The sequence below is a fragment of the Podarcis bocagei genome, assembly GCF_964188305.1.
Source record: "Podarcis bocagei genome assembly, chromosome: 4".
Classification (NCBI taxonomy): domain Eukaryota; kingdom Metazoa; phylum Chordata; class Lepidosauria; order Squamata; family Lacertidae; genus Podarcis; species Podarcis bocagei.
In genome coordinates, this window is record NC_138128.1 from 89,623,216 (window position 1) to 89,650,455 (window position 27,240).

General features: G+C 42.6%; 1 protein-coding gene across 4 annotated transcripts in view; it reads left to right on the plus strand.

The window, feature by feature from the left end:
* The first annotated feature begins 522 nt into the window (after nucleotides 1-522).
* Nucleotides 523-27,240, plus strand: part of USP54 (ubiquitin specific peptidase 54) — a 93,351-nt gene continuing 66,633 nt past the window's right edge. Inside the window, exon 1 of one of the 4 annotated variants that reach the window (XM_081191528.1) lies at nucleotides 523-668. The gene's annotated coding sequence lies outside the window, so the exon portion shown is untranslated. Of the gene's footprint in view, nucleotides 669-19,991; nucleotides 20,070-27,240 lie in introns of those variants that run through there. The other 3 variants (XM_081191525.1, XM_081191526.1, XM_081191527.1) reach the window with 3 other exon arrangements.

Here is a 27,240-nt window from a genome sequence, read left to right on the forward strand (position 1 = left end):
AAGCTCTTTGCTGGCTAACTGCATCAGGCGGATGCAATCAGATCGCCCCCCACAAGAAAAGGAAAAGAATATTGTTAGCTTATTCTTTGCTGAGAAAAGACCCCCTTACAATAGAAGGCTAGTATCCTCCCAGGACTACTTAAAAACATCAAGAAAATTACAGGGCGCTCGCGAGCAGCCCAACCAGAAACACCCCGCCCCCAGGGGCGTAATGGGCCGGCGCATCTGGCTATTAACCAGCTGTTTAATAGCCCTTCCAACTCAACAATTCTATATTATTTCTGTACGCTCTGCAGTAGCGGCGGTGGGCCTCGTTCGCTCTCGCGATACTTGGGTTCCTTTATTCCCGCCGCCACATTCCGTCCCCCCCCCCCCACGCCCCGTCCGCGAGCCGAGGCAGCAGTCTCTCTCTCTCTCTCTCTCTCTCTCTCTCTCTCTCTCTCTCTCTCTCTCTCTCTCTCTCTCTCTCTCTCTCGGGCCGCGTCCCCTCGCGCCTGAGCTATCGCGAGAAGCGGTTGCCTTGGCTCCCCGTAGCTATAGCAGTAGTGACACAGCGGCCCGAAGGGCGAGGGGGGCGGGGAAGGAGGCGAAGCCGCCGAGGAGGCGAGGCGAGGCGATGCTCTTCGCGAGAGACGCTCCTGAGGGGGAACGGGCAGGGTTGGCCGGCGGTGAGTAGGCATAAGTTGGTAGACCCCGTTGAAACTCCTCGGAGCGGGTGAGGGCCTCGCTTCAAGCTGCGCCGGGTCCTGAGCCCGCCTCGAAGCTGGGGAGCCCAGAGACCTCGGGGGGGGGCTGGGAGTAAGGCGGCGGGCGACCCTGACTTTGAGGAGGGTTTTTTTTGGGGGGCGGGATAAGCTCCCCCCTCCAATTCCCTCGAAATATGGGCCCCTCCATTTTCATTCACATTTTTGGGGGGCATTGTTCCCACCCCCGTCGTTTCAGGGCACACGCCCCCCGTCTCCCCCCAATATCGTGTAAATGCTCAGCTAGACTCTTAATCCCATCCCCCCCCAATCCCGGTGTGGGCGCCTTTTTGTTGTTGCTTTGTCACGCTACAGGTGTTAAATGGGCACAGCATAGCTGGAGAATGCAGTTGTCACACACAGACACATACCCGCACCCCGAAACTGCAACAAAACACATCCTGTTGAATAATCTTAAGGACTCGGATTCATCAGATGCAGAAAAGTGTTATCCTCATTTTGTCAGGCAGGTTCATATGGGTTCCGGCAAAACATTGGCTCTGTTGGTATGGGCTATTTCGTTATCCTTGTTGGTATAAATTTGGGCTTTAGCAGGCCAGCTACTGCTACTCAACATTTTAAGGCCTCCTGCTGCCTGGACTTAACTTTTTAAAATACCTCCCACAATTGTATATGAGTGTGTGTGTGTGTGTTATCTGGCAAGAAAAGATATTTGTGGCATCTGAAAGCCTACTGCGGTCCACAATGCTTATGCGACAATAAACCTGTTTTTAAGATTCCATAGATCTCTTTTGCTCCATTCTGAAGGATCATGCTTCTTTCATTGTTCCCTGCTTCACGTTATGCATTACTAGAAATTCCTGGTAACCTTTAGGAATCTTATACTTTGAAAACCGTGGATTAAGGCTGAAATTCACTTCACTTTCTGCATCTTTCTAATAACAGAAGGCAGGGGTATTTTGAAATAAAGGCTGTTCATCATACTGTATGGCATTGGCTTTCAAACTATTGTGCAGATTGTTGAGTTATTTACAAGTTTATCAGGGTTTTCTCAATGGGAAAATGAGTAATGGCAACCAGGGTTCCTTAAGTTTCTGCAAAGCAGGCTCCAGTCTTTTCCTGCAAGTAGATCCACTGCCAGTGGGCTACAGAAGGTGGGAAGGTTTTGCTCTTCCATGCAATGAAATCTTACCTCCCTCATGATTTGCAGCTGCAAGAGAGTATCATGTACAGTATTCTCTATTCAGAAAGAGCAATGATGAACACCTTGTTTCTGTGTGTGTGCACTCTGAAATGTGTTGTGCAACTCCAGGATCTTTTGGATGAGTTTGATCTCAGGTCTGATTTAAGTTATAAAATTTCATTCCCCTGACAAGGGGACCCAGTTTATTTCCCCAGACCTCTCAGTGAGTTTTCATACCATCAACTGTGGTATCTTTTTGATTCATTGTCTGGGTTAGGGACACTGTTTTACAGCGGTTCCTTTCACACTTAAAAAACTGTAGTTTAAATACATATATAGCATATATATATATATAGCATATTGCATATAGCATATACATATATAGCATATTGTCTTACAATATGCTATATAAACAGCTCAAAGAAAGCCACCCTAGCATATAAAATAGCTGCATTTCTTGTTACTGTGTAGTCACATCTACATACACGTGCAAAGAAACACGATGCCTCTAGTATCCCTTTTCGAGATTAAACTTGCAGAAATTCTCTCACTGTAGTCCTAGGCACACTTATCTGGAAACAAGTCCAACTGAACATAGTGACATAGTGGGGCTGACTACTGCTTTTTATTAGTACAGTGGTACCTCAGGTTACATATGCTTCAGGTTACAGACTGCTAACCCAGAAATATTACCTTGGGTTAAGAACTTTGCTTCAGGGTGAGAACAGAAATCGTGCAACGGTGGCACAGCGGCAGCAGGAGGCCCCATTAGCCAAAGTGGTGCTTCAGGTTAAGAACAGTTTCAGGTTAAGAACAGACCTCCAGAATGAATTAAGTTCTTAACCCGAAGTACCACTGTACTGGTTTTGTGGTTTTTGAAGGGACGCTGGAGAAACATTTTTTTTGAAGGGTTGTGGGAAATCAGGTACTGTATTTATCAGGGTGTAATTCATTTCAAATCCATCTTAAACTATAACTAGTATTTCAAGTTGAGCATTTTCTGAAGGCATTATTGACAAATTACAGTATCTTGAATTCAGAATTTAAAAATTAAAGAAGTCTACCTGTATTTATTATTACAGTACCAACTAGCTGCCTCTGTCCTCATCTGACATGTTGCTTAGCACACCCATGCAAACTAGCTACAGTATAGGCATGAATGGAATCTCGTATTCAATAATATCCTTGACACATAGGGAAAAAATTCCATAAATCAGTATATCTTCTCTGTAATGTAAGTAATATATAATATCACATCTAAAATACTGTAAATATTTATGCAGTGCAATTTGATGTGGTTCATTACAGGCCCATGAAGAGCAGGGGGCAGCTGGGTGCACTTGTCTTGGGCCTTGGTGGGCTAAGCTGGCCAGGGGTCCTCACCAAGGGCCTACTGGACTTGTGCTATCATGCAAAGAACATCCTGAGCCTCCCATCTGACTGGGGACTCTTGCTTCAGTCAAGCTCTGCATGGGCCTGGTTCATAATGCCTGTCCATGGACTGAAGCATAGTTTGAATGTTTAGAGATCTTTGCCATTGTAATTTAGGAGTAGATTCTATTTTGCCAGTTTCCATCAAACATTATACACCTTGTATAAAAAGTCTTTTTGGTCAGGAGAGGTCCCCATGAAAACTTCAGAAAGTTAGATTCCTTCTATGTATAAAAACAACAGCCATCTTCCATTGAATGCAGCTTCAAATTTCATGAATTTAAACAGGGGAAATGGTACATTAGACAACTTTTGTATTATTTAGCCAAAGTGAAAATGTTCCCCTGAGCTGTATTTTATTCTTAGTTAAAATGTACTGATTGCCTTTATACAATAAAAAGCATGCAGAGGGTGAGCAATTTAGTCTCATCTGTTCCAACTATCTACAGAAACCTATCCTCTTTTTAAAAAAATACTTGCTAGGATAGCAGCTCAATCGTATCTCTTAATATTCAATAAGGACAGGACTTCTGCCAGGCTTGAGAGAGGTCTGGGGTAAAGAGTCCTCTGCTCCCTGGAAAATGAAGATGATGGTAGATGATGAGTTTTGCCAAGTTCTTGGCTTCTCTTAGTGCTGGGCTGAGCACCATCATCCACTGCTGCTGTGAGCCACCACTGTCCAGTGCTGCCTGCCTCACTGTCTGTCTCCCATAGGGTTGCCAGGACTGTGATGGAGCAGACTGTGATGATGGGAAGAGAAACTTCACAGCAACTTCTACCTTGGTTTTCCCAGAATGCCCGTGGGCACATGTGGGAGAGTATCTTTGTAACAGAGTTAAAAGGAAAGAGAAATCTGGGGCACACATAAAATGGCATGTAAGAGACAAGTGACAAATAAGATCAAGATACAGAATTTAGAAGGAAGTTAAATGACTCGCGTGTGAAGAGTTTTGATTTACCAGTGTCAAAACATTTTCATAAAGCTGCTGAATAAACTGTTAGACAGTAAAACGTCATTCTTCAGTACAGTACAGTCCTAGAATGAAAGGAGCTCTGATGTAGGCTGATTCAGCTCTGCCTGAGATTATGTCTGCTCCCTCCCACAGGTTCAACAAAGGAAGAGGTGTTGTGGCACCCTGTTGTATTACAAGTTATGTTGCTTTCACACCAGCTTTTTTCCTGGAATGTTTCCTAATACCAGCTGGAGTTGCTGAATCAGGTTCCTCTTTTGAGTTTGGCTGCAGGAAAGCGAGTTGCTTTTCCTCAGCAATGTTTCCCAAGACCCTGTTTTCTGAGGAAGGACAGCAGAACAGCTTCAACTGCTGTATCACAAAGTGGGCTCCACTCTTCTTGCAAGTCAGACCATTGCCATGGGGCTGGAGAAGGTGGGAGGGTTTTGCTCTTCCTTACAATGAAGCCGCCTCCTTTGTGACAGATTCCCCATCAGCTTGCTGTGAGATGGAGCATGTTAGAACCCTTTCTTATCAGCCCATTTGCTAGTTAATTCCTGTGCTCTGTTTGCAGGTGTGAAATCCGTGCATGCATGCAACCAACAGGACAGGAAGTCATAAGGATAAGCAGGGGCAATCTTGAGAAAGATTGTTGCTTCCCCATCCTTCTTGGAAGTTAACCAGTGGGCACACACAAGTAGGAACAGTGTACTAATGACAGCACTATCATATCATCCAACCCTGTACAGTTTTTCTGGTATACAGGAGAAATCATGTAGGTGAATTATTAATTACTGTGCTCCACTGAACAGCCAACTGCTGTCTTGGAACCTGACTTTGCCATTTACTATGTGTAAGCATGCACCTGACATAAAAAGCTACATCAATCTGTATTGGCACAAAAGTGGCCTAATTCGTGTAATCAGAGGTTATACACATCAGGGATGTAAAGAGCTTTTTAAATGGACAAGAGTAGTTGTTTTTCTTTCAGTCTTCATGGATACTAGGGACTCAAATCCGTTAACACAGTGGGACTTTTTTCTGAACAAATATGCATAGGATTGTGCTGCATGACTGACAATGGATCACAAATAACTAGGTATGGTTGAGCAGGCAGGCTTATTCTTTTTTGAAAGCCTGTTTTATCCGTTTAAAAGGAGGAAAATCAACATGTTCTTACATACTTGAAATCCAGGATGTGATTAATGAGGGAATAAGAAGACTGCTTGTTAGGGGGGGAAACTGTGGCTTCTGTGTTAGCAGCTGAGGATGCTTTCTGCTGGAATATAATTTTGAATAGCTACATTAAAGCTTGTTTCTTAGTTATTTCAGTGCAGCAGGATTAATTACTAAAACTAAAGTCTGAATACTATTTTGGAAGACTTTAGGTTTGCAACTAAAAATGTTATTCAGGAGATGCAGTGATGATAGCTCTGTAGTACTGTATTCTTGCTGGGCTGATAATGAGTTCTTTAACAGGGCTACACATTCTGCCTGCCCAAGACAGTCTGTTTTGCTAGTAGATAAAGTATTCTTCACTGTAGCAGAATTACATGAACATAAAATCTGGATGCTGGTTTTAATTGGCCTAATCATATGGAGTATGTTGTTGTATTAGGGAAGAACATGTGTCTGATGCCCACCTATGCAGCCCTAGTTTTGGGAAGTTTTGAAAATGTCATCAATATTCAAACTATTCAGTAACAGGAAAAATACTCATAAGTACTGTAATATCATACTGATAATGAATACTCTTGGATCACTTATGTAACTGTAATAGAAACTAAACATTATTTCCCCTTTACAGCATAATTCCCTGCAAACGCACAAAAGGGAGGGCACTTTCTCTTTTAGAATACAGCTACATGGTTCTTTTGTTAAAGGTTTTAGTCTCCTGTTCTGAAGAATGATTATGGCTGCTGTTCTGTAACCAAGGATTAGAGTCCTAAAAATAAACCAAAACAAAGCTCTTAAAATTTTGCAGGTACTACACTCCTTTTGTTGGATCAGTAAATCAGTGAAAAGAGAATTGCTATGGGCATCATGGGTATAATAAAGTGATTGCTTTCAGTATTGTTAGTACAGAAAATGTATGCATAATTTAATTTTTAGATTTTAATTTTTTTACTTTATATGTCCTCAAAAGATCAGATAGGCAGGGCTTTTTTTTTAGCAGGAACTCGGGGGGAAACTCAGTTCCGGCACTTCTCAGGTGGATGCCATTCTAAGAGAACGAGGGAGACATTCATGGTGAGTTCCGGCACCACTTTTTATAGAAAAATAGCACTGGAGATAGGTAATAACAGTTTGTCTCCAGAATCTTCTGATTATCCCCTAAAATTAAACGCTCATGCAAATAAGATTTCTCGCCTTGTTTCTGAAACACTATAATATGATCCCTAGCATAAACCCTTGTAGCCAAGTCAAAACTGAATTAGGCAAACATACATTGTAGTATCAGAGTGGGAAGGGAGCTCAGAAGTCATGTGGTCTATTTCCTACCCTGACAATGTAGTAAATGTGCTCCTGCAGCATCCTTGAAAGGTGGCCATCCAGCCTTTGCTTAAAAATGTCTAACAAAGGAAAGTCCACCATATTCCAATACACTACAGCATATTTCCTTTCTGATCAAACAACAAGGGTGCCAACTTGAATAAAAAGTTCAAGGAGGGGCAGGTAAGCCCCACCCTCATAATCGATCACATGATGTGCATGCACACCGTTTGAAGGGCAATGACCATCAACTTTGGGGGCCCCCTCAAATATTTTAGGGGGGCAAAGGGATCTTGGCCCCTAGGAGTTGGCTCCTATGTCAAACGGCTTGTACAATAAGGAAGTTCTTCTTAATGTTTAGTCTAAATAACTTTCTTTCTTGTATCAGGAGCCATTTCTGTTATTCATCAGGAAAGCTTGTGCAGATGAAAGGGATAAAATGAACAAATTGATTTGCTTTTAAACAGATAGATAGATAGATAGATAGATAGATAGATAGATAGTACAGTTAGTTTAAGCAAGAAGTATGCCACTTATTGGTGCCTGAATTATTTAGTTTAGATGGAAAACAGTTTGACAGAAACAGTAATTCAATAAGCCGATTCATGAAGCCAGTGTGTAACCCCCCCTTCATTACTTCCATCAAAGTTCAAGTAAGGCAGAGGTCAGACCAGTTAATACAGTTGAAACCGAGAATTCTAATGCTCACTCAGAAACAAGATCAGCACACTCAAATGAGAGTGAAAAGTGTAGAGTTGTTCAGGTACATACTTCAGGTTCTCCTTTTAGCTGTTGGTACAATCTTATCCATTAAGATAAGCTCTTCGGACTGTCAAGCAATGCTTCATAGAAAGCCAGGAATCTGAGTCAATATTGTTGTGCTGTGCTTCCTTTTGTGATGTCCTAAGTGCATGTGCTGATAACCATGCTTGGTGTGATTGCTGAGATGCTACCATAGCTAAGATTGAGGTTTTTGTCTAGGAAAACTAGGAAACTCCTCCTTCTGTGAGTACCTTGTTAAGGAGCTATGGTGTTACTTAGACCTGCGTATGGTTGGTGAAGACAACCAAAAGAGCATACTTCTCCCTCTGCATTCGCCATGTCCTCAAGTCAGTTTCTGAACACCTCTATTGTCCTTACTCTAGAAGTGAAGTGGTGTACATCTTTTCAGTTGTGGCACTGCAACTCTGAGAGAGGTCCAACTGGTCTCCTCTAGGTGAGCAGTGAAATCTTGATTATTTAGCAAGGCTTGTGTGATGAGTTGATACTGCTTGACTGGTCGATTTAGATGTAGTTTTAAGCGTAGATTTCTGTGTAGCGATCTCTCTCTTGCTTCTCCCTGACTTTGTAGATTATTATGGCTTATTGTTGTTTTAATCTTGTATAAACCTTGTTGGTAGTGGAGGTCCTTGAATCCTAAATTTGTTGTATTAAATGGTCAAATAACTAAATAATGAACTGCTGTTGGTTGTGTTAGGATATTTCCGTTCCACCTTAAAAGGGAGCAGGATGTTTGTGTCACAGCCTGCGTATTTCCTGTTCACAGGATGTTTATGTTTGCTATTGCTTTCGTTTCTCTCTCTCTGTCGGAGACACTGACGCAGACAGTCATGTCTTTCTCTGTTATGATCAACGCTGAATAAAGCTTGTAAATAATGCTCTCCTGAGTGCGACTTCTGCTGTCAATTATCTGCTGATAAGAGTGTGCATGAGCTCTGGAATGTGGCAAGATATTTTCTAGAAACTCATGTCGCTAATCGATGATACTGCGTGCCTACGAGAGGTCGATGGATCGTCCGGCACACGGCTTGTGCCATGATGGACTTTATCTCCCTGGCAGTATCCCAACAGGTTGATCATGTATGTGGGGCTGTCTCATCTTGGTTATGGCCTGGGTGACCAAAGTATATATAAGGAAATAGTCTCAATGCATATGGTGCATTAATTTTGCTAAAACTAACATTGCTAGGTTTCATCATGTGGACGGTAGCCTCAAATGTTCTATGTGCTGCTTTTAATTTCCATGAAAGAAATATGGGAAATAAATGTAATAGTTATGAAAACAAATTCCCATTCCTTCCTCTGTTCCCATTACATTTTTGTATTACTTGAGAATGATAGCATACCTCACACAATCCATTGGATCTTTGATTATATTTTGTCGGGGGGGGGGGAGAGTTCTGTCGAACTTGAAAGTACCCAATTTCCCCAGCAAAAGTAATGGCTATGATGACACCATTAGCAATGAAAATCTTGATAGTCTCCATAGCTTCTGTTGAGACTACCAATTAATTTCTCACAGCTGTTGAACAATCTTTTTTTTGAACTATGAGCTATCTTAAGTTAAACCAGTGCCTTGCCGTTGAAAAGTAGTGTATCCTGTTACCAATCCCTTGAGCCACCCAGATGCCTCTTTATCCCAAATCTTACTTGATCTCTGCTCCAGACTCTACCATGTCCATTTAACAACACATTAAGACTGCCTGCTCTGGATGTGAGTAAACGGTTGGTTAAATATAGAAACAGTTTCTTATTTAGTGAAGATTTCCATGACAAATCCTTGTGGATCACCATATAAACACAACCATATGGCCAAGTCCAGTATTATCTTAAAACGATTAGCTTGGAGCTTAATACTGTCATTAACTGAAAAATACACACATCATTTTATTTGTATTCCACCTTTCCATAGTTCTAACCCTGCTCAAGGCAGCTTACAACATGAAGACAATTGCATAATTACAAACATAACCAAAAGGAGCCTTAAATAATAAATAAAACATCAAAAAGTACATAACGAAATGGAACAATTTCGACATAAATCATAAGAACTAAAATAAAGATACAAATGATTAATATCAATACCAGCATCAACCCTCAAGCGAGCCCCCTAAACAGTATTCCAGGCCAAGATTGAATTCACAGCTTTTGCGACTGGCTTGTGTAAAGCTATTGATAATTATATGTAAAAAAAAGTTGCCGTAAGCATAAATAAAAGAACATTATCACACATTCATTAATTTCTTGATCTCATGAGATCTTATTGATTGTTGTTTTATTTAGTGTTCATTGATGATGTTTAATGGAACCTAACTGGAGCTTTTTTGTTTTTGTTTTTTTTAAAAAAGCGCTATGAAATGCTCCATGTTTCTGTTGCTGTCAGCTGACTAGAGCCAAGGCCCTTTGTTTTTCCATTGTTTTTTCTACCAAGTGGGATGTTGATGGAATTGATTGAAATGTATTGAAGTGTTTAGTGCTGATTGTGGTTGGGAAGTCAGCTCTGAAAGGAAACTCATTGTTCTGAATGATGTGTCCTGCGGTTTAATACTTAGCTGTCAAAATAAAGATTTCTCTCCAGGGCCAAGCTAAAAAAAAATAAAAAGTAGAATGGCTAATTTAGCCTATGCTTACAGGGCATATTAATAAAGAGGAACAACAATGATTTATTTTGTCCTCTTTCGATGTATTTTAGAATAAATATTTGATTTTGTAAAATTGCCCGGGGGGGGGGGAAGGAAAGCCCCCAACAATGCTACAATTCTCTCACAAATTAATTTCCACCCTTCGCAGAGGCGCTAGCCACAATACCAGTATTTGGTACTGGTGGTGAGGTCTGAAAGTATCCCAGATACATGGTTTCCCTTGTACCAAAACCATTATTTGTGTTTTTACCTCATTGCCTTGATATTATTTCCCCATCCATGTTTAGAGAGAGCTTATAAAAATAATGGACGTGGGTGGCGCTGTGGGTTAAACCACAGAGCCTAGGACTTGCCGATCAGAAGGCCAGAGGTTCGAATCCCCGCGACGGGGTGAGCTCCCGTTGCTCGGTCCCAGCTCCTGCCAACCTAGCAGTTCAAAAGCACGTCAAAGTGCAAGTAGATAAATAGGTACTGCTCCGGCGGGAAGGTAAACGGTGTTTCCGTGCACTGCTCTGGTTTGCCAGAAGCGGCTTAGTCATGCTGGCCACATGACCCAGAAGCTGTACGCCGGCTCCCTCAGCCAATAAAGCGAGATGAGTGCTGCAACCCCACAGTCGGTCACGACTGGACCTAACAGTCAGGGGTCCCCCTATAAAAATAAATCTGATGACATTCAGATAGAAGCAGCCTTACAATTGTGTGTGTCTGGTTTTGGGATGTCAAACTGGAAGCTATTGCTGAGAGGTAGGTTGTAGAATTTTCCTTATCATGGAAATGTTTGTGAAGGTCAGATTACACAAGGTTCTTGCGTGTGGGTGCTTTGGGGAGGTGGGTACCTAGATCAGTATTACCTCAGTTTTGTCTGCTCACAAGTTCTTACAGGTTCCTTATCTTGAAGCAGCAGGTCAGCACCTGCTGGGAGATCTTTTGTTGAATAGTCTTGACTGTCTTTTTCCCTCCCAAAGAGCTAAAGTCTTTTACTATTATTGGGAAATTTATTTCTAGGTAAGTGTCAGTCAAGAAATTCTGCTGGAAGGGTGGGGGGACTCCTTTGCTTAGTGTAAGATTGGGTTTAGCAAAACTTGATGGATTTGGCTGCCAAGAAATCGGCAGCTATTTAACTGAGTCTTGCTATGCAACTTTAAAGATTTGCTGTGGCTGTGCTGAATCAAGTTCAATAGCTCAATGTGCAAAATAATGGCAATATTGTTCCATTCATATCAGTAAAACAAGAGCTGAGAACTTGTGTACTACCAAATTGCTGTTTATTTCAACACCTGACTTGTGTAGTCAAAACAAAATTTCAGAATAGAACATTATGCTGGTAAAGAAAGTCAATTGATAGATGAAGTTTTAAGGATTAAGATGAAAGTCTGTGTTCAGAATCAAAGTTATGACAAAATAGTTTTGCTTAACTGGTTTAGTGATCTCAGCCCAAAGCATCCAGTCAGTTCAGAATTTAATGTCTGCATATCTGTCAGCATATGGATAACTTGCTCCAATAACAAATTGGCTCAATTCTCCTAATCTAACATCTGCAATGCTCTGACTTACTAAATTCATTTTGACATGGGGGGGGGGCAGGGAAGACTATTGGAAAACTGTGACAAGGACCTCAAGTGTATTTGAGAGAATGGAACTAATCAAATTTTCTTTTTCATGTTTGTTTTTCACTTGCTTTATTATTGTGCTCAAGAGAAAATGGCATAACATTAAACTGTTGTACGTTATGAGTGTTTGAGAAAAAGTTGGCCATGTCTAAGTGTATTGCTCCTTATATTATGTAGATGTCCATTGTGTACATCCTGGAGGCCTAAGTGGGAGGAGATACAAATTAGGAAAATACAGTGGTACCTCGGGTTAAGTACTTAATTCGTTCCGGAGGTCCGTACTTAACCTGAAACTGTTCTTAACGTGAAGCACCACTTTAGATAATGGGGCCTCCTGCTGCCGCATTGCCGCCACACAATTTCTGTTCTCATCCTGAAGCAAAGTTCTTAACCCGAGGTACTATTTCTGGGTTAGCGGAGTCTGTAACCTGAAGTATATGTAACCTGAAGCGTATGTAACCCAAGGTAACACTGTACGTGGATCGAAGAGGCTTCCTACCCTTGCAGAAAACAAACAAACAGAAGGTTGGCATAACAGAAGAAACAGAAGAAAACCCTATACAGTGGTGCCCCGCAAGACGAATGCCTCGCAAGACGGAAAACTCGCTAGACGAAAGAGTTTTCCGTTTTGGAGGTGCTTCGCAAAACGAATTTCCTATGGGCTTGCTTCGCAAGATGACAATGTCTTGCGAGTTCCTGCTGGTTTTTTTTCCTCCCCCCCTTTTTCTAAGCCGCTTATCAGCTGATCCGATCAGCAGATAAGCCGCTAATAGCGCTAATCCGCTAATCCTTCAATGGGCTTGCTTCGCAAGACGAAAAAACCGCTAGACGAAGAGAATCACAGAACGGATTCTTTTCGTCTTGCGAGGCACCACTGTAAATGTCCCAGCTGAGTGGGAATTTGAACTTGGGTTTCCCTCCTCTTAGTCTAGCCCTCTAACCACAAGTTTCCATTGCCTCCTTTTAAATGATTTTATGTAGGAATGTGTGTGTTAGAGTTGAACAATAAAGCAGATAGTGTATAGGAGAACTACCAACTACCCAGGGCAAATGTTTTCTTTCATCTGGAGAAAGCTCACTGCCATCATCCAATAACTTTTTTATCCAAAACTTTCATCCAAATCTTTACAAAAAATCCTGTGTGTATTCTTCAGTGGCAAAAATTGAAGTGAAATCACTGGGACCTGCTTTTTAAGAGATGCATTTTGATGACAATCATGAAAATACAGCCACCTTCTAATTTTGTGTGTGTCATGATGTGACAGAGAATTCTTGTCACTTCTCAGTAGTGCATATTTGTAGAGTCAAATCTTATGATTAGCTACTGTTTGAAGAGATACAAAAGAAGCAAAACTTGTAACATTTTAGATGTAAAAGGAATTAGCCTGTTATTGCTGTGTTGTGTTTGGAGTATTTAACATGCAGGTTGAAGATACCTGCTTCCTTCCTGCTGCCATAGAGTATATCAGCAGCAGAGCACGTGGGTAACCTTTGCTATCTGGGTAAGGGAAGCCATGTGCATTCCCTCAGCTTAACAAGGCCCCCAGTGAATGTTTTAAAGGACAATGTTTGCTCTGTCATTTTGGTGAAAAGAGTGGGGCTTTACCTTCACTGCCAAAAGTAATCTGGTGGGGAGGGGTGGAATTGTGATTTAAAAAGAAAAAGGGCCTCTTTCTGCCTGAGACCAGTTCATCTCTCTGCTCAGCAACAATTGTTCCTAGGACAAAAGGGTACTAAGATCACTCTTGGCTACTGAAATGGAGCCAGCCTCTAAGGGTGGATACATTGCAGAGGGGAAGGAAAGGAGGGATACCACAATTTTTAAAAAAATCAATTTACAATGACCCCATAGTTTGGACAATAAATACTATGAGAACCAAAACTCCCTTTTTCTTTCCTTCTCCTGACAATTCCTTGCTGGTGTGTGTATAGTATGCTTGCCACTTTTTTATGCAAAACCTGTTGGGATATTGTCTGTAACAGTTTAACTTGGACAGCAGATCTTCCCACAGATTTCCTTAGCATATTCTAAAACTTTTAATGAGGAAGACTAGGCCTTCAGGCACAGAGGAACAAGCATGGTTTGGATTTCAAATTGCTTTGTCAACTAAATAGTAGAGCAAGGATAACTAACACGAGGAGCCATTGTTAGGGATAATGGGGTTTCAGTCCTGCCCTCTTTTCTTCCCAACCCTATACTGCATATAACACCAGTGTCTCACAACAAATTTAACTGAAGAACCTGAAGAAAGAGACAATGGATGTGTTTTTGAAAATGAGGGGAAATTATTGTTTTATTTTAAACAAGAAAAGGAGTGTGCAGCAGCCCCCAGTATTAAAGAGCCCCAACCCCATTACATCATTAAAACCAGAACATAAACTGGAAAAGAGGAAAAATTTCAATGTTTGGTCCAGATCCTAGGTGCTGCACCCTCACTAAAGGAGACTGTATGGATGATTCACGAAATGATTGTAGGATGACGTGTGTACCTGAGCTTATGACCTCAAATTCACTTTATCTTATATGCTGCCTTATTGCAAAAATGACGACTGGACTACTAATCCTAAACGGAATAGTTGCCCAACCACCCCCTCCAGAACCCACCGCTCTCAACTGACTGTCAACTGCCTCGCATTCAAACTTCCTTTCAAATCCTCATCTAATTGTCACTCACCACCAGAATTCCACAATCTCTCTCTCCCTCTCCCTCCTTAACATTGCCATAATAATTCTGATACAATTACCTTAATAACCTTATCACATTCAATATTTTATACACGCTGCTCCCTATAACCATACTGTTCGAAGCACTTGAGCTTCCCATTCCTGATTCCTAGGAAATGGGTGGTGAGCAAACTGCAGGTTCTCCATCCCTGTTCTAAAAACCAGATGCCTCCCCCCAAATGATCCTGGGAATTGTAGTTTGTTAGGGGTTTGGGGGATTGTAGGTCTGTGAGAGGGAAGCCACAATGGCACGAATCATTTCGGGGGAAGTTATGTGCTTTAAAGGCGCATTGGATGCAATGAAGGAATCTCAGCTAGGTGATCCATGGCTGATCGCCATCCAAGCACTGCTTAAAAACCTCCAAGGAAGGAGAGTCACTGCTTCAGGCCCTAAACGCCTCTGGAGCAGGAGAAAGCAAGCTTGCTCCATCCTCCATGTGACAGCCCTTTATATTTAGTTATTGAAAAGGCTGCATGGTGTGGATCTCATATCAATGTTATGAGAGTGTAAGCAACACATTTCTCTCTCCCCTTTCTCCACACCATGCAGAATTGCAATGGTAACCAGAAGGCTGGAGTTTGGAGCCCAGCCAGGGCTGGCTGTGGGCAGGATCCTTGTTTTGCCGGGGGTTTGACTAGATGACCCTTGAGATCCCTTCCACCTCTGCCATGCTATGATTATATCAAGCAGCTAAAGGAACAAAAAGATGCTTCTGAAACATTTGGGAATCATAGGCACATTCTCCCCACCAGTGGCTTCCAGCAAGAGCTTGCATCTTCCTTAGGAGAGAGGCAGTCCAGAACAAGGAGGGAAAGGCTCAGAGTTCAGGTAGGTGGAAATGCCAATTGAATGCTCTATACTATAGGAATGCTTCCTTCCCATGTCCCCCACCCTCATGTGCCAGACTGGTGCTAGCATGGCTGGGAGCCAGGCACCTGCTGATTCCTCCATTTTCTTTGCAGGGGGGAGTCTTCCCCAACATATACTTTGTTCTGACCAAATCCCTGAAGAGACGTGATGACCCTCAGGCATTGGGGCAGAGGGAAGGAAGGGGTCCTTATGAAACACATTTGGGGAGTCTGTGGCTTCCAGCAAGTCCTTTTCAGAAGGATTGCACCCTCCAACAGGGGAGTCTGAGCATAGCCATCACAGCTAGTTGCCTTTGATAGGCCTCTCCTCCATGCAATTGTATAGTGCTCTTTGAAAGCCATCCCATCCAAGATGCTCTTGTGGTGCATCTGATTCTCCTGTGGTTCCTTGCTCCTGCAAGGAGATGACTATGGTGAGATCCTTTGGTTAACATCTGTCTGGGCTGGAAAATATTAAAGAATCAGAGGACTGGTGAGCTTCCCTTGAAGCACAACTGATCAAAGGCAGGCAGATCTGTTAGCATCTTGATAAAGATGCTCAAACAGCAAAGGATGCTATCATACCCCGCAAGCACCTCAGAAAAAGCTCCCAGGATGATGGAGAAGAGAGCAGTTAAGTGGTTAGTGGGGATCCAGGTTGCCATTTCCGGATCCCACCACAGCCCTTCCAAGTTGCCCAAGAAATCAATGTCACAACAGTTTTTTCCTCGCACCTCCTCTCCATGATCCCTCGTGGGGCCTTCTCAGACATATGCTGTGTCTGAACCAGCAGATCCCACCAAGTAATTTGAGGACCCAGTCAGAAAAGGAGTGTGCACAGTCATACCAGAAATAAGCAAAATAACTAAAACAGGTACTAGAAGTCACCCCAGAACTGGCCCTACTGAACATCTTCCAAGATAACAATGCCCACTCGCACTAGAAAGAGCTCATAACCCACCAACAGCATATGATTCAATATGGCTAACTTAACCCAACAACCTTCCTCACCCTCGCACAAACAAATCCCACTGCAGCCAGCCAAAGACAATCAGCCACACCCTAGACCACCCCAACCCCTCTCACCACCAAGGAAACATAACAAGCGAATAGAAAGAGAACTTCCCCAAGTGACACTGGCAGAAAAACCCCAAGCATACACTAAATAAAAGAACTTAAGCTTTGCCACCCCAGCCCCTCTCTCCTGTCCCCACATCTGGAGGGCCACAAGTTAACTAACCCTGGATCAGAAGAATACTCCATTTCCCCCCTCCATTTTGCCACCTCCGGTTTTTTTGGGGTGGGGGAAGGGTAGAAACGTGTCCAATCCCATATATATTAAAATCTTACTCTGGGTGCCTGCACATCTGCACAGCCATAGTTGCTAAGCCATAGTGTGGCAAACCAGCCCAATGAATACTGTGTTTTATTAAGCAAAAGTTCTGGTGGATATTATTAGTGAGCATTTAGGAGTATTAAACAGGGATGCAGGTGGCGCTGTGGTCTAAACCACTGAGCCTCTTGGGCTTGCTGATCAGAAGGTTGGCGGTTTGAATCCCTGTGGCGGGGTGAGCTCCCATTGCTCGAAAGTTCGAAAGCACGTCAAAAAGTGCAAGTAGATAAATAGGTACCGCTCTGGCAGGAAGGTAAACGGCGTTTCTGTGTGCTGCTCTGGTTTTGGTGTTCCGTTGCGCCAGAAATGGCTCAGTCATGCTGGCCACATGGCCTGGAAAAACTGCAGATGAACGCCGGCTCCCTCGGCCTGTAAAGCCAGATGAGCACTGCAACCCCAAAGTTGTCTGCGACTGGATTTAACTGTCAAGGGTCCTTTACCTTTACTTTTTTAGGAGTATTAAACACCTGTGTATGGTAGCTAGCATCTTTGAATGAAAGTAGCTTGTGTTCCTTATTACTAATCCATACCCTGCAACATTTCACAGATAAAGATTTGACACATGCATGTAACACCTCCCATATTGTTAAATATGGTGGTTTAATATATTTAATATTACCCCTCTTTTCTCTGCAATAGCTTGTCCTGCACTGGTTTAAAATCTGATAAGAGTCTGTTTGGTTTTTGGGCTAAAATTATACTTGAAAAACAGTGAGTTTTCTCTTGGGTTATTAAGAATCAAAAGGAGCTTCACCAACATATGCAGTTGCTGTCTGTGCACTGCATGGTGTTTTAGTGTTTCTACGCACATGTCTACATGCGTATAAAGAGACAAGATGCATCCGCCACCCCACTTCTTGTGAGCCTGGGAAGAGAGCTAAATATGGAAAACTGACAGCAGCTCTGGCAACTCCCACCAATTTTTTTTTATCAAGACTTCCCCCAAAGGCAAATATACAGTGATTGTACAGGAAATATAGATAATCAGAGCATATGCTGAATAAGCATGTGCTGTGCAAGAACAACACTCTTAGGCATTTATGGTGGGAACATAATTTCAAAAGTTACAGAATACAGAGCATCTTTAGGCATGGGGTCGAAATTAGGGATGTACCAAGCATGTCGATGGAATGTCTTTATACAATATAGTCACTTTTTTCAGATTCCTTCTCTTTAAAACAGGGATTAAAAATTCCTAACTCAATTACATGAACCCAGCCTTAGACCAACGAGTGTATTGATGGAGGTAACTCAAAACTCGTTTATAGTAGATTATTCTAAAACAGGCTTCCCCAACATGATGATTTCCAGATGTTGGACTACATCACTGCAATACCTCAAGAATGGCCTCTCTGCATATAAACCAACCTAGACTGTGTTCATAATCTGAGGCCCTTCTTTGTGTGCCTCCTCCATGTGAGGTCCAGAGAGTGGCAACATGAGAATGGGCCTTTGCTGCAGTGGCTCCCCGTTTGTGGAATTTTCTCCCCAGAAGGTTCATCTGGTGCCTTATATATCTTTAGGCACCAGGCAGAAATATTCCTCTTCAACCAGGCCTTTGGCTGATTAATATTCTAAAGCTTTTTCAATGTATTTGTAGGAGGGGGGGTTATTGTATTGTTGTTTCTGTTTCAGCTATTTATTTGTGCTTTTATCTCATGTTTTTATCTTATGAAATGCCCTGAGACCTTTTGATGAAGGGTGGTATATAAATCTAATAAAGAATATATCATCCCTAACCACTGCTGGCTGTGGCAGATGGGAGCTGAAATGGAACATTATCTGGAGGGCACTAGGGACTTGGTAGATTGGTAAAGAATAATAATAATAATAATAATAATAATAATAATAATAATAATAATTTATTATTTATACCCCGCCCATCTGGCTGGGTTTCCCCAGCCACTCTGGGCGGCTTCCAAACGAATATTAAAATACTATGATACATCAAACATTAAAAGCTTCCCTAAACAGGGCTGCCTTCAGATGTCTTCTAAAAGTCTGGTAGTTGTTGTTCTCTTTGACATCTGGTGGGAGGGCGTTCCACAGGGAGGGCGCCACTACCGAGAAGTGTTTTATATGTGTTGTATAGATGCTATAACACTGTGACACTAGATGGCACTGTGGAGTCCTGTCTTTCCAAAGCGGATATCCCGGTATGTGTTTAACTGAATTGCTTCTTTGACATGTCTAGATCCAGCCCAGCTTAGAGAAGACTGCTTTAGGAAGTGAGCAAACAGATTCTTCTTACTCATAAACTCATGCACACACACAATCCAACAATCTTTCTTTCTCGTGTTCTATTCACCTAAGCAGGTGGGCAGGGCTAAGGTTGCTGGTTTGACCACAACACAAGCCTTAAGCCTCATATACTAGGAAAAGATAGCCTAACATGAAGTGTAATGTGGATACGTTGCTGCTACTGTACCACACTACTCTGTATCTATGTCTCCCCTTGCAGGCCAATTGCCACCACTGTGTTCCTCCACCTCTTCTCTATCCAGGTCAGTTGTGTACACACAATTTAAAGAAGAAATAGGAGGGGTTGGAATGGTGTTAAAATCTGGCCTGGCAAGCTTACACTTATTCATCCTTTGTTGCCTGTGGAAAGCAAAAAACTGAGTGCTAGTCAGTCAATTCACAGCAGACAGGAAGAAAAAATCCTGGGTGTGTTTGTATTATTTGTTTGCTGAATTGTGACCATAGATCATATTTATATTATATATTGCAGTAGAGATAGTAGGATTAGGAAAAGGGACATTTTTGTAGTGACTAGAGGAGGAAATGGAGGTGAAATATTCAGAGCTAAAATGTTTTTGAAATCTTAGTCTCTGATATGAAAGAGAGATTTCTCTCGTCTACCTTTACGCATTTGGGGCAGAATTATGGGACTAAACTGCATTGTCTTTGGTTTATTGCTTGTTATAGAGGAATTGGAATTGTTACCTGCATTTCAGCTAAAAATGACATTTCTTTGCTGTGGGTTCCCTCCCCCCAAAAGGAGCAATTTACATCCAGGCTGAGCAGAGCAGAGCAGGAAAAATGCAGAAATTGAATGATTACGGGAGTATGTTCTGCAGTGCCGAGAACACACTGGCAAGGGCGGTCTCTGGCTGTCACTTTAAAAAAAAAATGACCTGCTTGTTGGAGGAGGGGCAGTTTCCTGAGAATCAGGTGCATGTCTGTAGAGATGATGTCATCTTTCTAAGTAGACCTGCTTGAGAAAGACGGATGCAGAGGAGGGAATGATTTCCTAATTGCAGATCTCCAGCTGGGAGGAGTAAGAAATGGATAGAGCACAGGCAGTTTGTAAGTATTAAAAATATTGCTGAAGTCATCCGCAGTCTTCAGGAATTAATTGCTGTGTGAAGGTGATACAAAGAGCATGCTTCTTAATTGAGGACTGTGGAAAGACACTGGTTTGAAAAGGTGTTTTTTAAAAATTACTAGTTGTCCCATGTTTAGAGGTAACATTTCTTAGGTTTCTTCCTAATGACAATAAGTGTTATATGCTTTCTTCCTAGGGAAAAAAGCATGCTGCATGGCTTATTGAGTAATTTTATCTGCCTTTCCATACTGCCTTCTTTATACTAAGAGGCAGTGCACTCACTTGTGGTAAAATGTAGTCCTGTATTGATGAGAAATGTCCTTGGTCCCCAGGCACTGCTTGCTTGTACCTTGGCTTTTAATTTTTGGCTTGCAAATGTAATTAACACATGCAAGATGGGCAAGAATAACAAAAGTTAGCTGCTCTCTTGTCTTTGCTATCAGCTGTCAGCCTGCTTCATGGTCTGTGATGTGATTGTTGGACTGCGCTGAAATAGTTCTGGCATTGCACCACATTATCTAGGTGAACAGAGGGTCTCTAAATAGTGGCTTCATGGTGACTTGTTAGCCATTCTTCTCAGTATTCTCTTTCAGAAATAACCAGGCCTCTACAGACTCCTTAGGTACCCACATACACAAGGAGAAGCAGTTAGTGCTAGTGGATAGGTATGGTAGGTATTGAACTGTAATAGTGGACCTAAATTAAGCTAGCACAGAACCTAGAAAGACTGCAGTTACAGCATGTGGCTGTAGTGGATTGTTGTTTGCTCTGACACGTGTAAATTTCAGGAGGAAGTGAAATGTTTACTTTTGATGAAAGCAGTACTTTAAGGGAAGGGAATCTGTAATTGGATTGAAGGACTAGCAGAACTTACTGGCTATTTCAGAAAAGGTTCTTTGTGTACACTATTTGCATCTTTAGTGTTTATAGTATCTACCAGGTATGAAGCAGTGGACATAAGTAAAATGTACCTGCTGTTGTGTCTTGTGAAGATGAAAGTTGAATTATGGTTTGGTGGAGAAAGTTGCTATAGGCAGTGGGGTACTGGCATGTAGATAGAAACAGGCAGTGTGGAATGGCACCCCTAGATGAGCTGAGTTTCGGTGTGAAGAGGCCCAGAGTTTATATACAAGGAAGGTAATTGGTTCATCCTGTTCACATGACTCCTTTGCCAGAAGAATTCTGCTTGAGGTTTCCATCTGATGACTTGAAAGGCCTGCAAGCTCCTATTCTGATGAACTCTCCTGCTAGCACAGCATGTTAAGGGAACAGGAACCTGACTCTCAGTGTTCTGATGTGAATGCTCCAGTCCCTGACAAGAATGCTGCACTTATGAGTTGGTGCTGCCTCAGTTTTTTCCTCCCATGGTCCCCTTGGATGCTTATCAGCACATGGCTTTCAGTAGGTTCTAGGGCGCACACATGCCCTGTTGTGGCTGTCTTACTGCCTGAGATTATTCCATCAGCTTCATAGGGTCACAGGAGAAGAAAGTACCTGATCTTTGGGTAGGCCCATTTCTACAGAGCTAACTATCCCTTACTGATTAGGTGTGTATTTATTATAGGTTGAAGATGTACATTTGGAAGTTGGATTCATGAATGGAGGGGAGCCATGGATTCAGAACTACTAGAGGCAAATGGGCTTGCTTTAGCCCAACATAAAACATGTTCTGAAAATGTACACTGTTCATTAGAAAGGGAGTTCATTAGCTGTGTTCTTAAAAGCTTTAATAATTACATGGTAACTGTTAGAGCTGCAAGTTTAGTCAAGAGCTAGGAATCCACCTCTTGTAGACCCCTAGGTGTACCATATGTGCCACTTAGAGCTGTGGAGGTGGGGTCACTGCTGTGGGATTTTACAGACCTGCAAATGCTGCTCTACCCCTTTCTTTCATGCTGAAGGTAAAGGACTGTTCTGTTCCAGGTAGTGGTCTCAGCCAGATGAGGTTATAGCTCAAGGTGTGTTTGTGACTTAATGTTAGGCACAAATTTGTGTTCCAGCAAGGAAACCAAGGCAAAGTCAAGGATAGCCAGGTTCTGGTCTAGCAAGGCAAGGTTCAGCTTCTACTAAAGCAAAGACCAGCAAAGTGGAAGCCAGGTTCCAAGGAGGTTGGGGTAGGGAACTTTTTCAACCTGGAGACCGCATGCTAGTGGTGGGTAGAGCCATAAGCAAAAATGAACAGAACGGTGAATATTAATGTTACCTATGTATAGTAGGCTTACTGTACTTACCCACACTCTTCTCCGTCCAGGCAAGCAATAAAGCATTATCAACGACATGCTCTAGCCAGGCAAAGTACTCAAGTCGAGTACACAACAGGGATGGTGAGAAGATGTGCCTGGGGAGAATTCTAAGAACCAGACAGAGAGGCACCAAGAGCTGCATTTGGTCCCTGGACCTGAGATTTCCCATTCCTCCAGTATGACAAAGTCTAACAAAGCAGAGATCAAATTCTGCTAAGGCAAGGCAAGCAAAGCAAGTAGCACTGTGGATAGCTCCATTTGCCACTCAGGCTGGAGAGTCAAATGTTGCTTCAGCAACAAGCAAGCCCAGACTGAGCCAGCAGTTAAAGGGTCTTAGTCTGCTTCAGTAGTAGTAGTAATTGTTGTTGTTGTTTGTACTCTGCCCATCTGACTAAGTTGCACCAGCCACTCTGGGCAGTTTCCAACAGAATATACAAAAATACAACAGAACATCACACATTAAAAGCTTTCTGATGCAGGGCTGCCTTAAGATGTCTACAGAAGGTCGTATAATTATTTTTCTCTTTGACATCTGCTGGGAGGGTGTTCCATACCATGGGCATCACTACCGAGAAGGCCCTCTGCCTGGTTCTCTGTAACCTGAGTTTTCATCATGAGGGAACTACCTGGACCTCAGTTTCCGGGCTGAACAATGGGGGGTGGAGACACTCCTTCAGGCATGCAGGGCCAAAGCCGTTTAGGGCATTAAAGGTCACCACCAACACTTGGAATTGTGCTTAGAAACGTACTGGGAGCCAATGTAGATATTTTAGGACCAGTGTTATATGGCCCTGGCGACCATTCCTAGACACTGGTCTAGCAGCCGCATTCTGGATTAATTGTAGTTTCTGAGTCACCTTCAAAGGTACCTGCCTGTAGGGGGCAATACAGTAGTCTAAGCAGGAGATAACCAGAGCATGTACCACTCTGGCAAGACAGTGGGCAGACAGGCAGGGTCTCACCTAGCATACCAGAAGGAGTCGCTAAACAGTCGCCCAGGACAGAGTTGACCTGCGCCTTTATGGACAGCTGTGGATCCAAAATAACCCCAAGGCTGCACAGCTGGTTCTTTAGGGGCACAGTTACCCCATTCAGGACCAGCAAGTCTCCCACACATGCCCGTCCCCTGTTCCCCAGAAACAGTACTTCTGTCTTGTTGGGATTCAGCCTCAATCCGTGGACTGCCATCTCTCCCAGCCACCTCTAGCCACTCACACAGAACATTCACCACCTTCACTGGTTCTGATTTAAGTGAGAGGTTAAAGGTAAAGGGACCCCTGACCATTAAGTCCAGTTGTGGCCGACTCTGGGGTTGCGGCGCTCATCTCACTTTATTGGCCGAGGGAGCCAGCGTACAGCTTCCAGGTCTAAGCCACTTCTGGCGAACCAGAGCAGTGCACGGAAACATGGTTTACCTTCCCGCCAGAGTGGTACCTATTTATCTACTTGCACTTTGACATGCTTTCGAACTGCTAGGTTGGCAGGAGCAGGGACCAAGCAACGGGAGCTTCACCCCGTTGCAGGGATTCGAACCGCCGACCTTCTGATCGGCAACTCCTAGGCTCTGTGGTTTAACCCACAGTGCCACCCGCGTCCCGCCAGTGAGAGGTTAGAGATGGCTATTATCTGCATACTAGTGGACACTCAGCCCAAACCCCCAGCCATTTTATATAGATGTGAAAAAGCATGGGGGAGTGGATGAAGCCCTGAGGCACCCCACAAGTGAACGCCAGGGGTCTTAACACTCACGCCCCAACACCACTTTCTGGACACAGCCCAGGAGGAAGGAGTAACCACTGACTGATGGCACAGAAGTGACTGTAGTTTTCTGGAGTCCTCAGAATTTGAGGATGTCAGTGTAACTTTCTCAGGCTGGAGTGATGGTGATAAAACAGTCCGCTCCTGTGCTACAGCTTTCTGGACAGTAAAGTTTGACTTATTCCAGGGGCAAATCCCTCTCTTACTTTGATACTTCCTCTGAATCTCTGGCCCCATACCCCAAAGATAGGGAGTCTGTCCATGGGTCTTGAAAAGGGGACAAGGTGCTTGTGCTAGTGTGTGTGTGTATACATACATGTGCACACACATATACACGAGGAATGAAGTACTGCATATGTGAGAAAGTAGGGTGTTGCTGCATATTTGAGGGTTGATGCAGCATTTATATTTCAAAAGATACCATGGGTTTTCAAGAAGAGATGCCTGTGGCAGCATATTAGCTCATGGACCAAATTGTAGTTCTGTCTGTGTGGTGGTAGGATTTTGCCGTCACCTCTGCTCACATCTTTTCCAGTGTGCTATCTTGCAAAGCCATTGCATACATTCCGCTTCAGTGCACTGAACCCTTGGAGCTAAATGATGCTGCGGAACTTGGATTTGTGGGTCATGCAGTTTGAGTTGGTGCTCCTCAACTGTAGGTTAATAGTTTCAATGTCCATGCCTATTCAGGGCTTTAGTGTTGTATGAATTTTTCATAGCAAAATGCCAGGTATGCTAGTAAATTCAAACTGTTCAGAGTAGTAAACTCCTGTGCAGGTACATTCTCTACCTGTTGGTGGAAGTGACTAGTAGATGTCTTCTTCAGACACTGTCTTTGCAATTAATTTCCTCCACTTAGCTTCCCAGTGTAAATTGAGTAAAAGTGTCATATTTGTATTGGAGCAGCTGCACTGAAGTATAGCACAGAAATATTTCCTATGCTTTGTTGTTATTAATGATAGTTCTTTGTGGTTTCTGTTCAGTCCAGCCTTTGCGATTAAATATGTGCAGGCCATAGTACTTGGGAATCCCAGAAAGTTCTGATAGTTGAAAAGGCCTTTGGCTCATGTTTTTCAGGGAAAGTGTGTGATCTTATACTTGTGTTTTTATAATATCTTTAAACAGGCATAATTACATCTGGGCAGTATTGTTTCACGCCATGCTGTTAATCGAATAAGTGGTAGCGTCTCACGATCTGTTTGAACTGAACAAATCTCAGTGCTGTTTGTTATGAAAATGCCCTCTATTAATAATTTTATGAGCTATAGATCCCAGAACAAATAGCAGAATTAAAGGATAATGCTGAAACTAGGGCTGTGCTAATATTTTGGCCAAGAGTTTTTTTTCAGCCGCTCACTGAGGTTGGGGAAGAAATTGCCCTCAAAGCCTGGGGCAAGATGGTGAAAATTAGGAGAAATTAGCAGGTGTGCTGTTGGAAACTCTGGGGGCGGGGCGGCAATGCAAAGCCCCCGCACTGACATATACTGACATGTACTAGGACACTTACCTTTTATTTAAATTACAAGATAACTGAGTATGTGTGCATGAATGTTTCTATGCTTGTGTCCATGCTTCCTTTAATTAATTTTTTTAAAAAACCACAATCCTTGTGCAGTTCTGCAGCTGGAGCACTTGAAAGCGATGCAAAAATATTTTGCCATTCCCAGTCTCTCCACAGGTAGCATCACCAGCTGCTCACAGGTCCTTCTGTTTCGAAACACCTTCCAGGAAGCACAGACAATAGTGAGACTGCAGAGCTGCAAAAGCATTGTTGGGGATTTTTGGTGATTGAAGGAAGTGCACACGTACACCCTCAGTCATCTCGTGATGTAAATAAAAAGTAAGTGTAATAGCATACCCTTGCTAATTTCTAGGGATTTCCCCAACAGTTGTTCTGCAGGTCAACAATGCTCAGTATGGTAGAGCTGCCAGGGAATGAGGTGGACAGATGGAATCAATTGCCTCTCCCCCATCCCCATGCTTGTACTGCCTGGTTTGACAGTCAATCAGTATCCTTTCCATCTTGTACTGTCAGTGCTTCATGTTTCAGCTGCTTGCTCTTGGCTGAGAGCTGTAGGATTAAAACCCTTGCTAGGCACAAGCCTTAAATATTACTGGGAGGGGAAATGTTATTGCACCTATTGCTGTGACAGATCTATGGTGTTTAAGGTTTCCTTTGGTTAAACTTCTCAAATATTGTTTATGGAAATATTTAAAACATTTTTATTTATTTTTTTGCAATAACAGACCATCTTGCTCCCTTCTTCCCAGTGATGTACTGTATTTGATTATACAGGACATATAAGATTGAGCTTCATTTTCCCATGTTGTTCACTTCTGTGTCCTAACAATGTATACTTAGAAATAAGTTCTACTGAATTCAGTGGGATTACTCCCAGGTAAGTGGGGTTAGGAATATACCCCTGCATATTAAACAATTTACCACTTTCATTTCTTCCAATTATTTATCTCATCTCTCTTTTTCTAATTCTCCCCTTTCCAATGAAGAAAAAATTAATATGTTGCTGGCACAGAAGGTAGGAGTGTAAAGGGGAAATTCTAAGAAATTCTGCCAAATACCTTGAAATTTATCTTACATCCATCTTTTTTATATAAAGTATTTGAGCTGCAAGATTTAAGAGCTCTTTCACCCATTAATCTACATCAGGAGAGCTTGTGGCTTTCCGTTTTTGAAGCATGATATGTTCGGTCCTGTAATAATCACATGCATTCAGTTCTGCAGTCCAGACAGCTGCAACAATAATCTATTTCTATGATTTTTCCAACTATGGTCCAAGATAAAGACCAATACTTTTAAGTTTAACAGGGCAGTGGGTCTGTGATCAAAGAACCACTGGCAGTCTATACTTCCAAGTGGTCTTGAAAGAAAAGAAATGCTGAATTGACAGTAATAAATGCCACAACTCCTTCTATACTCAGTGTAGCTGTACTGAGTATGTGGGGTGGAGAGAGAGATTGTCCTCCACGCCATAGAACTTTTTGTCAATTAACATCACAATCCTAACCATATCTTAAAAATCCTATTGAATTTGGACCCCGCTTATACAGAATTTTCAGGAGGTATACAAAGATTAAATATCTGTGGAGATTATTTGACTTAAGATAGAGAGGTTAAAAGAGAATCAGTTTT